Source organism: Schistocerca americana, chromosome X (genome assembly GCF_021461395.2).
Source record: "Schistocerca americana isolate TAMUIC-IGC-003095 chromosome X, iqSchAmer2.1, whole genome shotgun sequence".
In the NCBI taxonomy this organism is placed as follows: Eukaryota; Metazoa; Arthropoda; class Insecta; order Orthoptera; family Acrididae; genus Schistocerca; species Schistocerca americana.
Window position 1 is genome coordinate 329,354,171 of NC_060130.1, and position 12,517 is coordinate 329,366,687.

Genomic DNA, 12,517 nt, shown 5'->3' on the forward strand with positions numbered 1-12,517 from the left:
TACTATGATGCAGTCAATCTGATTTCACATTATGTTTTCAGGGCTATCTTTTGGTGACTTCCAGGTATACAATATTTATGGTGGGTGTCAGAAAAATATGTTAAGTACTACAAGTCCATGTTCAACAGCAAAAGTACTTAGTCTGTAACCATGTCTATTTCTTTCACCAAGCGCATGAGGACCTACATGGTTACCCAGATGGCCTTTTACTATCTTGGCATTAAAATATCCCATATTATCAAAATGTCTTGTTTTCGTAGCTTATGTATGACATCTGAAATATGAGAACAGAATTATTCTATTTTTTCATCAGTCTGCTGAGTAGTAGGAGCATATATCTGTACATTCTTACCACAACAATATCCTCTCTGACTCTGGTATGAAATCAATGAAGCACTGTGCACTGATTTATCTACTATCACACCTACTCTAAAAAGAAATTCTCAGTTGGATGTTCCCAAGTAGTAAACTCCGTGTTGATCAATGACACAATAGCTAGAGGGAGGCCATCTCATTTCATGTACGTCAATGACTAGAGTTTCACACTTTTCATTTCTTGGCTGGCATTTGTATTTTCCCACTTTTTGTTCCATTGCCTGCCCATTCCACATGGATACCCTAGTGTCTAGATCAGGAACTTTCTGTTTCATTGGTACACTTATTCATAACCATGGTGGTAACATTCTTATCTCAGAGACAACAGAATGCGTCAAGCCTTTAACCCGTTCATCTCACCTCCTGAGTGGCCATTCATACCTGGTAAAGGAAGATTTCTTATTCCATGTGCCATTTGGTCCCTGAATAAATGGGTCAGGGGAAAAAGCCAGGCAAGTCCATTTTTATGAAACTAAAAAAGAAAAAAAGCAATTTTAATGTTTGAACTGTGATTACATCAATACATAAGTACATACAATAATTTTTATTTCATAAATTAAACATCTTTGAAGCATCAAATGTGGAAATAGAGTTATTGGCATCCAGTGTGTTTCCAGAAAGAAGTTATTTCCCAAAATTCAGTCAAATATCACTCCATAAGGGGAAAGAAATGGGTAAAACAAGTGAAACAGACACAGTAATTCAATAATAATCATGATTAAAAGAATTCATGGTTGTGATAATAGAGCGATAGTACTAACCCACATATATTTAGTTATGGAGCAGCTGACTGAAGAACTTCATAGCACCAGAAAGGCAAAACTTCATCAGACTTTGCAAATCTTCATACTTCAGCATGGAAATCATAAGGAGATCTAGAATAAAGAATGGAACTATTTGAGTTTGATTACAGTGAACAGCATATAACTGCAAAGCTATTGTACATGAGACAAGTAAGGAATTCTAAAGTCAATCATACCATTATAAGCAGCTATGGGCAGTTCAAATAGCCCATCCACTGGCTGACATTGTCATGGTGTTCTTATGATGCCAGTTTGCATTCCTCCATTGCTAAGTCACTTGAAATTTCAGCATATGGCAGTGGCTGGATTCAAATAATATTATCATAATAGTCTGTGTTTTGAAGGAGCATTTTGCAGTATGCTTTGAGTCAAACAGCCTTTTCCCAGTCTAACACTGTTTCCTGATTTACACTGAGCACAGTGAAAGGGGATGGCTTACATCTAGATACTTTGACCATTTTCTTGAAATCTTCAGTTGTTTCCATCAGTACCTTTCCATTCCATATTCCAAACTTTTTTGCCACATTCTAAGTACGAATGCTATGCTTGGGAAAATGTATTTTGATCTTCTTCAGGATACTAATTTGACTGAATGTTATGTAGTGAATGATGCAGAAGATGGTGAATTTTTTATTTTGAGCACCAGCAGAATCACAAAGTATATAGAGCTCTTCAATGTCCTCGTCCAAAGCATGAGTGTTGAAGTGAAAAAGGAATTATGTCACTTCACTTCTGCCCTTTCTCACAGAGCATTCAGGATAAACATATTGAACAGGTATGTCAAAATTTGCAGCATAAATAAAATGTCATTGGTCACTATATTTGGCAGGGATACATTTTTTACAAAGTCTGTGCAGATAGCCACCTTATTTTTGTTTTTCCTTGCCTTCAGTTTGCCACTCCTTTTGAAATCTTACAACATTTGAGCCTTTTTCTTATGAGGAATGGTCATTGTCATTAAGTGATGAGTCTGCATCTTATCTTTCTTCATTGTTAAAGTATTTGCTTTTGTAGTGAATGTGCTACACTCAGCTTAAGGATATCCAAACCAAATATTTAATTTTGTGTTGAAAATCACTCGGAATGTGTCATAAGACAAAAATGTGTTATAATGAATTTCCTTAAAAATATGGGACATTTTCTTTATATTTAGATTTTCAGGCAAGTAGGTTTTCTTCAAGTCTCTGAGGCTGTAGTGGCCCTGACAGCCTCTGAAACTTACTCTGTCATTCTCAGTAAAAGTCATGGTGGTCTTACTGAGTTGCCTGTGTATTTTAGAACACTTACCCCTTTTATGCAAAGGTGCACACCCACTTGTTTTCAGACTTTCCTGCAGATTTCTACCTATATTTGGTGTTTTCATGGTGACTGCCCTTTCGTGGCTGGCTGAGTCACCACTAACTTGTCTGCTCCTTTCCGTGAATAACTGACTTTACTTTTTTCTTCCCCTTACAGTAAATTTTGTATACTAATATCTCTGAACTCAACTGTTTCTCCCCCCAGGTTTAGCTTTCTCAAAAGATATGTATGATGAGCCTAAATCAAGCTGTAGCTACAACTAAATAAAAAAAAGTGACTTATCTATTTTTTCAATGACCCTTAATTACGTTAGTTGCATAAGTACAACAGTCCATATATTGAAATATTACAGTACAATAATTTTATGAAAAGGAAAGTTGCTACTCACTACTCACCATACAATGGAGGTGCTGAGTCATACAATACATGTCTGCCACCATAACTGAGTGGACAGCATGCCGGCTTGTCATGCCAGGGGGCCTTGGTTCGATTCCCGGCTGGGTTGAAGATTTTCTCTGCTCAGGGACTGGGTGTTTATGTTGTCTTCATTATCATTATTTCACCCTCATTGACATGCAAGTCGCTGAAATGGCGTCACCTCAAAAGACTTGCATCAGGCGATCAGGTCTACCCACCAGGAGGCCCTTCCCACACGACATTCCATTCCAGTACAATACATGATCACAATGTTACACTTTTAAAAGAAAATCATGTGCCAAGATCTATAGAGCACGATAGTAATGTCTTGTTATTCTCCTGAGCTCAACATCTCAGTTCATCATGGAAGGAATGCTGACTCAGTTTTTCACACGGACTGAGAAGAGGACATGAAGATGTGCTTAGGGCATAGTTGCAAGTTTATGGGCCTATAGCAAGTTTTCTCAACAGACTGAAGGGAATTCTCACCAGACTGGAGGGAATGCATGGGACACAGCAGAGTGTTCTTCGACAAAGAGTCACCAGTGGGTATCCTTTGTGTGTGCAGCGATGCAGTGCAATCTTGATCAAACTGTGTTTAAGTGAACATTGAAGTATAGTGTCCATACAAATGAGCCACTGCAGTTGTTAAGACAATGAACCTATGAACCTTTATTTGGGAGGGTGGTGTTGATCTGTCCAGCCAACCTGATTTAGGTTTTCCTCAATAATTTCAGGCAAATGCCAGGATGGTTCCTTCAGCAAGACCACAGCTAATCAGGTGCCCTATCTTCATAAAAAAACATAGTGATATACTCTGCTTCTATGTATATTTATAACTACTTATTTTCATTTTATTATGATGACAAATTCTACTTCAGTGTGAGATGATACCTGGATGAATAAACAAAATCAAATCTAAATGCTATTTGTTACATGTAATAATAACCATCCACAGGAACACATCATGTATCTGTGCGTATATAATGTCATGCAGTTGCTTCACTCTTAATTATGTACTAAAAAGAAGAAAGCTATTTTATCAGACTGTTGTGTAACAGCAAATGAACTTGCACCTTGCTACTTGCCCAAGGAATTCTCGAAACTTTGGACATGCTTGTGAGCATGGGGCATGAAATTCTACAAAACATCTTGCATTGTTTTACATACAAAATAACCATGTTCAAGAGTTGGTTCACATTGACCTGCAAATAAGACGAACATTTGCTGTAGAATTTCTTACTCACATGGAAGTGGACAATGAATGGCTATGGAACATTCTGTGGACAGACGAAGCCTATTTCCATTTTCCATCTCCAGTGACATGTTAATACACAGAACTGCAGACTATGGGCAATGGAAAATCCGCTTCCACATCAACTAGTACTGCTTCATTTGCAACAGTAACTTTGTGGTGCATGTTGACAGCATTGTTTATTGTAGAACCACCTTTTTTATATTTTTTTGAGGAGATAGGAGATGGGTCCTGAAGGTCCTTTCACTTGTACTGACACTGGTAAACACTATGTGAGTCTTTTGTGTACCAACATCATTCCAACCCTTCGACAGTGTGGCTGTGTGGGTAGGATCATTTTTATACAAGGTGGCACACATTGCACAGCCAGTGAAGCAATTGCTGCAGAGGCATTCTGGAAATGCTAGAATTATCAGCCATCATTTCCCAACAGCCTGGCTGTCCAGATCACCTGATATGTATGACTTCTGGCTGTGGGGTTATCTGAAAGGTGCTGTGTTAAGTGCTCTGGTTACAAATACAGCTGAATTAAAGGCATACATTGTGCAACATATTTGGAATGTGACCCCTGAGAAACTCCAGTCTGTTGTAGAATGTGCTGTTCTTCAATTTCAACTTGTGGTAGAAAATGGTGGGAAGCATACTGAACATGTCTTGTGCCAGTCACATGACAATTAAAAATTGATTTCATTGTTGTTTTTTATGCAGTTTATGGCTCAGGACCATTAAAAACCAATGCGATTGTTACTTTTTATGTGGATTTTGGGCTCAGGACAGTTAAAAACCAGTTTTTCCCATACAATGTTGTACGACTTTTCTGTGGTGGATGGGCTTTGTTTTGCCATCATTCTAAGCAGCAGTTATTTTTTACGGTTTTTTGAAACTAGAACTTTAATTACAATCATCCTCTGTACTGAGTTACTGGAAATCCATAGCATTCTCTCTTTGCATTAGGAACAGTGAACTCGTGTTGTAGTGTTCAGCCTTGCATTGCTTCATTGTCATAAGAAACTGAATCAATCATGTGCTGCACTGGCAGCTGATCTCATAAATCTTTCATGCAAATGTCAATTCCAGTGATATAATAAAAAACAATACTTAGACAGCAGTTGCACATGCCTCAGTCTTCATGGTAACCCTTACTGGCCCAACCACATTATAACACCAAGACTCAGTTTCAGGTTGTCTGGACTATTTTTCAAAAGCACCCTCACACCCATAAATGCTCTGGGTGTGATGTGATAAACAGGGGCATGTAGCAGGAAACATGCAGCCAAATTGAGTTAGCCCCACCAGCTAATTCCCAACAGAGTGTTAACTGTCTGCAACCCCAATTGAACCCTTTTACAGTGCAACCATAAAAGTTCTCTCTTCCAATAACAATTTGCAATGAGTTAATAAATTGTCTTGTGTTGTGAATGTGGAGTAAGTGTCATACATAAAAGTCAGCTGTTTGCTGACATTTCTACATTTACCCTCACCAATGGCAAGAAACATTTTGTGGGATGGATGCTTTCACAGCTTTTGGGTTTCAAGTAATAGAAGATGTTAATGCCATATCTGTAATGGTATCATTTGATGAACTTGAATCACTAGGTATACAGTTTTTTATCTCTTTTCTCAGTTTCGGATGTGTCAGTAATTATACAGCTCATATTCAGATAAAGCCTTCTGCAAAATCTCGTATGTTTGAGCATGACCAGTCCCAATAGCATTACAAAAAGGCCTCAAAAGTGAGTTAGATCAATAAAACAAGATATTCTCACTCCTATAATGTCTAGTCCATGAGTAATCTCATTGATAATTTTACACAAAACAAATGGTTCACTCCATTTTGAAGTTGTTTCAAAGCAACGATTAATGTACACTTGGTCACTGAGGTCTACCCCATTCCACAGTAAGAACAGCTAATGTTGTAACTATCCAGTGGTCAGTACTTCTCTAAGATTGATCTAGGTGAAGCATTTTTGCAGTTACTTCTAGACAAACACCAACATCAGTTCATGGGAATTAACACACATTTTGGACTGTACAGATATGATTTACTAACTTTTGGAAACACTAGTGCACCATTTTCTACTGTTACCTGGAGCAATTAATTAAAAAATATTCCTCGAATGGTTAACTACTTAGATAACGTAATTCTGATTGGTAATAGAAGAAAACATCTCATCTGGTAACCCCGTGTATGCTCTTCCATATATCATAGCAAAATGAACAGTCTAATCAAAATATGTACTTTTTTTTTTTTTAAATGAGTGGAATACTTTGAGTCACAGAGATTTTACAGCCAACCCAGCAACATGTAGATACTATACACAGAATTCAGCTCCCTTCAAAACGAATAATTATGTCAGATTTATACCAAAAGTCACCCAGACTGCCATACAATTTGGTAACCCACGCAAGGAAGGCACAAAACATGAATGGTCTCAGCAATGCCAGACACATTTCAAAATTAAAACACTGTCTTAAGTCAGCTCATGTTTAGTGACATATTGTACTAAATTCCACGTATCACAATCACAAACCTCTAATTTCCTTATTTGGATCCAAGAATCGATTTCCAAGAAATAAAAGCTCAAAGCCTCCATAGATGGGCCCACATATACAACTACACCATTTATATCAGCCTACATCATGACACACCACCACCGATGACCTGTCCAGACACCCCACGGGAACAGAACCCACATCTGACTCTCATGAAATGATATGCTCCACACTGGTAATTTCTTGCAAAATGTCTTAGATCTATCTTTCACAGCAGCCAAAATTGAGTCTGCTATGACCGAGGATTCACTTCTGTGCCGAATAATGATACCTTCGGCACAGTGCTTCCCACTCTATGCCCTCCCAAAGCTTTGCTTCTATTTATCCCTCAAAATTATAATGGATATGGTCCAAGGAGTGCTGATGATGGCAACAGACAATAATGCCAGTTTCTTGGTGGTCACTGCATCAGCAGCCTTCTGCATGTCAGCCACTTGGTGATGACACACATGGAGGTACTTGTAAGACAGCATGCCTACTGACCTTGCATCACGTGCTACATTGAGTGGACAGAGAAACCTATGCAATAACCCAGGTTGACCCATCACAATGCTTCCGTATTTGGCGAACTCCTCTGTCCCTACAAGAGAGAGTACACATCATCAACTTCACCAGCCCATTCCTCCATGGTATATACTAGTAGATGCTCACATGGAATTCTAGTAGGGAGAACAGTACAGCTGCTGCATGGCTTCCAACACCAGACACTCCTGGACCTCCTGCGACTATTGAAACACCCACTTTCTCTGTTATTCTTTGGGTACAGAAGTTATGATCTGCAATTTTGGTCATGTTCCATGATGGCTTAAGCCAATGATACCAGGTTGGTGTAGCACGCAAACCACCTGTATCTGCATCAACCAGCTATTGCCCAGGACCTACAGCCACCACAACTGGTCTGGAATCCATCCTTGGATGAATTCCAAGTGTCACACCAAGTCCCCTAATCAGTGACCACAGACACAATTGTGTCACATCTGGACACCAATGGTAGGGGCCCTCCTCAATTCCCTTAGAGTTGTTCTCCTGTAAAGAGGACGACATCCAGACACCACAAAGAGCTAACTCCAGTTCTGAGATGCTACACCACCAGATGATGAGATGGGTCTGTCGATGTTGCTGGAACCTCTCACTGGCCTTCCCACCTACACCTCTCCCTTTCCATTTCAGCAGTATCATTACCAGCAGGGATACTGCTGGCTCTATGGAGCCAATTAGAATGGGGGAGGGATGCTAAATCTCTGTCCTCAGACAGTGAGATTGATAGGCTAAGATACCATTACTACCAAATTCTCTGACTGCTGCAAGACAATGTGATAAGATGATCACACAATCTGACCCATTAGCATCACATGGCTAACATAATTTGCCATCCAGCAGAGCATTATCACTTCAGACTGTGGCTTGCTTCACTTACGATTATCACCAACACTGTGCCCTGTTCTATGTCACCATGTGTCAGCAGTCTCACTGCGGCTGTCACACTACTTTACATGGCAGCTGACTGGTCTTTTGCATGACTACAGAGTTCCTCTGTGGATCTTTCAGCTAGCTATATATCACATTTATGACACCAAGGCATGGAATGCTTTTGCAAAATGTCAGTGTATTTTGTTTGCTCTGTAAAAACTTGTCAAATAAATCACTATGGTTACGCTGACATCACAAACTGAAACAGGGACACTTCTCATGGTTTCATATTTGCATAACTTGTTTTCCCTGTATCAGCCCACATAAAACTGGATATACCAGATAGATCTACAGCAGATGCTTTTCCCCCTTGATGTTACAGGTTGCGGTCAGAAAATTAAGCTGAGGAAGCAAAGGCTGTTGTACTCTCAGTTCAAAAGAGAACACGTAAATGATGAGAACAAAGGTTGCTAGAGATCTGTCTGTGAAAAGATCCATGCACAAAGCATACAGCAACTACCACCATAAGACATTAGCAAAAGAACTGGCAGAGAACCCGAGAAAAATCTGATCCTATGTAAAATTGCTAACCGGGTCTAAGGCTTCCATTCAGTCACTTGTTGACCAGTCAAGTGAGGCAGTTGAAAATAGCAGAATGAAAACCAAAGTTTTAAATTTCTGCAAATCTCTCACTCAGCACAGTCCCAAGGGACTGGAAAAAGTGCAAGTGACCCCTCTACGTAAGAAGGGCAAAAGATCAGACCACCAAAATTACAGACCAATATCCCTAACATTGGTTTGCTGCAGAATCCTTGAACACATTCTCAGTTTGAATACAATAAATTTTCTTATGTCTACAAATCAGTGTGGTTTTACAAACCATCACTCATGTGAAACTCAGCATGCCTTTTCTCACACGGTATGCTGTGAACTATAGATAAAGGGCGATAGGCTGATTCCATATTTCTAGATTTCTGGAAAGTGTTTGAAATGGAATCCTATTGCAGGCTGTTAAAAAAAGGCACAAGCATATGGAAGAGGTTCACAGGTAGGTGAGTGGCTTGAAGACTTTGTAAGTTGTAGAATCCAGTATGTTGTCCTTGATGGCGAGTGTATCAGAGATGAGGGTATCATCAGGAGTGCCCCAGGGAAGTGTGATAGGACCGCTTCTCTAAATACATAAATGATTTGGCGGACAGCATGGGCAGTTTGGTATACGGGATGGACCATTGATATTGACCAGGCCAAATATCTCACAAAATAAGCATCAAACGAAAAAACTACAATGAATGAAACTCGTCTAGCTTGAAGGGGGAAACCAGATGGCGCTATGGTTGGCCCGCTAGATGGCGCTGCCATAGGTCAAACGGATATCAACTGTGTTTTTTTAAATAGGAACCCCCATTTTTTATTACATATTTGTGTAGTACATAAAGAAATATGAATGTTTTAGTTGGACCACTTTTTTCACTTTGAGATAGATGGCGCTGTAATAGTCACACGTGGTATCACGTAACATTCCGCGAGTGTGGACAGTATTTGTTTCGTGTTGCCCGTGCTAAAATATACCATTTCCCAATTGCGGAAAAGGTCAATATCGTGTTGATGTATGGCTATTGTGATCAAAATGCCCAACGGGTGTGTGCTATCTATGTTGCACGGTATCCTGGACAATATCATCCAAGTGTCCGGACAGTTCACTGGATAGTTACATTATTTAAGGAAACAGGAAATGTTCAGCCACATGTGAAACATCAACCATGACCTGCAACAAATGATGATGCCCAAGTAGGTGTTTCAGCTGCTGTCGTGGCTAATCCACACATCGGTAGCAGACAAACTGCGTGAGAATCAGCAATCTCAAAAATTCCGGTGTTGAGAATGCTACATCAACATTGATTGCACCCGTACCATATTTCTATGCACCAGGAATTGCATGGCGACAGCATTGAATGTCGTGTACAGTTCTGCCACTGGGCACAAGAGAAATTACGGGACGGTGACAGATTTTTTGCGTGCGTTCTATTTAGCGACGAAGCATCATTCACCAACAGCGGTAACGTAAACCGGCATAATATGCACTATTGGGCAACGGAAAATCTACGATGACTGCGACAGGTACATCAGTGACCTTGGCGGGTTAATGTATGGGGCAGCATTATGGGAGGAAGGATAATTGGTCCCCATGTTATCGATGGCAATCTAAATGCTGATTTCCTACGTAATGTTCTAGCGATGTTACTACAACATGTTTCACTGCATGACAGAATGGCGATGTACTTCCTATATGATGGATGTCCGGCACATAGCTCACATGCGGTTGAAGCGATATTGAATAGCATATTTCATGACAGGTGGATTGGTCGTCAAAGCACCATACCACAGCCCGCACGTTCACTGGATCTGACATACCTGGATTTCTTTCTGTGCGGAAAGTTCAAGGATATTTGCTATCGTGATCCACCGACAACACCTGACAACATGCGTCAGCACATTGTCAATGCATGTGTGAACATTACGCAAGGCAAACTACTCGCTGTTGAGAGGAATGTCGTTACACGTACTGCCAAATGCATTGAGGTTGACGGACATCATTTTGAGCATTTATTGCATTAATGTGGTATTTACAGGTATTCACACTGTAACAGCATGCGTTCTCAGAAATGGTAAGTTCACAAAGGTACATGTATCACATTGGAACAACCAAAATAAAATGTTCAAACATACCTACGTTCTGTATTTTAATTTAAAGAACCTACCTGTTACCAACTGTTTGTCTAAAATTGTGAGCCATATGTTTGTGACTATTACAGCACCATCTATCACAAAGCGAAAAAAGTGGTCCAACTAAAACATTCATATTTCTTTACGTACTACATGAATATGTAATAAAAAATGGGGGTTCCTATTTAAAAAATGCAGTTGATATCCATTTGACCTATGGCAGTGCCATCTAGCGGGCCAACCATAGTGCCATCTGGTTTCCTCCTTCAAGCTAGACAAGTTTCGTTCTTTGTAGTTTTTTCATTTGATGCTTATTTCGTGAAATATTTGGCCCGGTCACAATCAATGGAACACCCTGTATAGTAAGGTGCTGAAGTTGAGTGACTGTAGAGGATACAAGATGACTTGGAGAAAATTTTTAGATGGTGTGATAAATGACAACTAGCTATAAACATAGAAAAAAGATGGTGTGATAAATGACAACTAGCTATAAACATAGAAAAATGTAAGTTAATGCAGATGAGTAGGAATAACAAATTTGAAATGTGCGGATACAGCATTAGTAATGTCCTACTTGACGCAGTCACATCATTTAAATATCTGGGCATAACACTGCAAAGCAACATGAAATGGAGCGAGCATGTGAGGAGTGTGGTAGGTAAAGTCAATGCTCAACTTCGGATTATTGGGAGAATTATAGGAAAGTGTGGTTCATCTGTACAGGAAACCATATAGAGGATGCTTGTGTGACCTGTTCTTGAGTACTGCTTCAGTGTTTGGGGTTTGCACCAGGTCAGATTAAAGGAAGATATTGAAGCAATTCATAGGTGGGCTGCTAGATTTGTTACTGGTAGGTTCGAACAACACACAGTGTTACAACATGCTTCAGGAAATCAAATGGGAATCCATGGAGGAAAGGCAACATTCTTTTCAAGAAACACTGTTGAAAAAATTTAGAAAATTGGAATTTGCAGATGACTGCAGAATGATTCTACTGCCTCTAACAAACATTGTGTATAAAGACCACGAAGATAAGATATAAGAATTTAGGGATCATGCAGAGGCATATAGACAGCCATTATTCCCTCACTCTGTTTGCACGTAAAACAAAAAGGATGATGATGATGTTTGGTTTGGGGGTCACTCAACTGCATGGTCATCAGCGCCTGTACAAAGTCCCAAGTTTTACACAGTCCAATTTATTTACACAGTTCAATGTCGCCACTGTCATGAATGATGATGATATCATGAGAACAACACAAATACCCAGTCTCCAGGCGGAGAAAATCCCTAACCCAGCCAGGAATCGAACCCGGAACCCCATGATCCAGAGGCAGCAACGTTAACCCCTAGACCATGAGCTGTGCACAGAGCAAAAAGCCAGACTCATAATTATTGTTGTTGTTGTTGTGGTCTTCAGTCCTGAGACTGGTTTGATGCAGCTCTCCATGCTACTCTATCCTGTGCAAGCTTCTTCATCTCCCAGTACCTACTCAATACAATCAGTCACTTACTGATAATTTTGTAAAATTATGTGAGAAAATGGGTATTTATTCACAAGCACATTTTTAAGGCACTGAGAAAGAAATGTCAACAACAAGTGGGGATGGTTCTGAAGCCAGAAGATTTTCTCCATTTCATGTACAGGGATTGGTAAAACTCTGGAAACACCAAGAGAAAT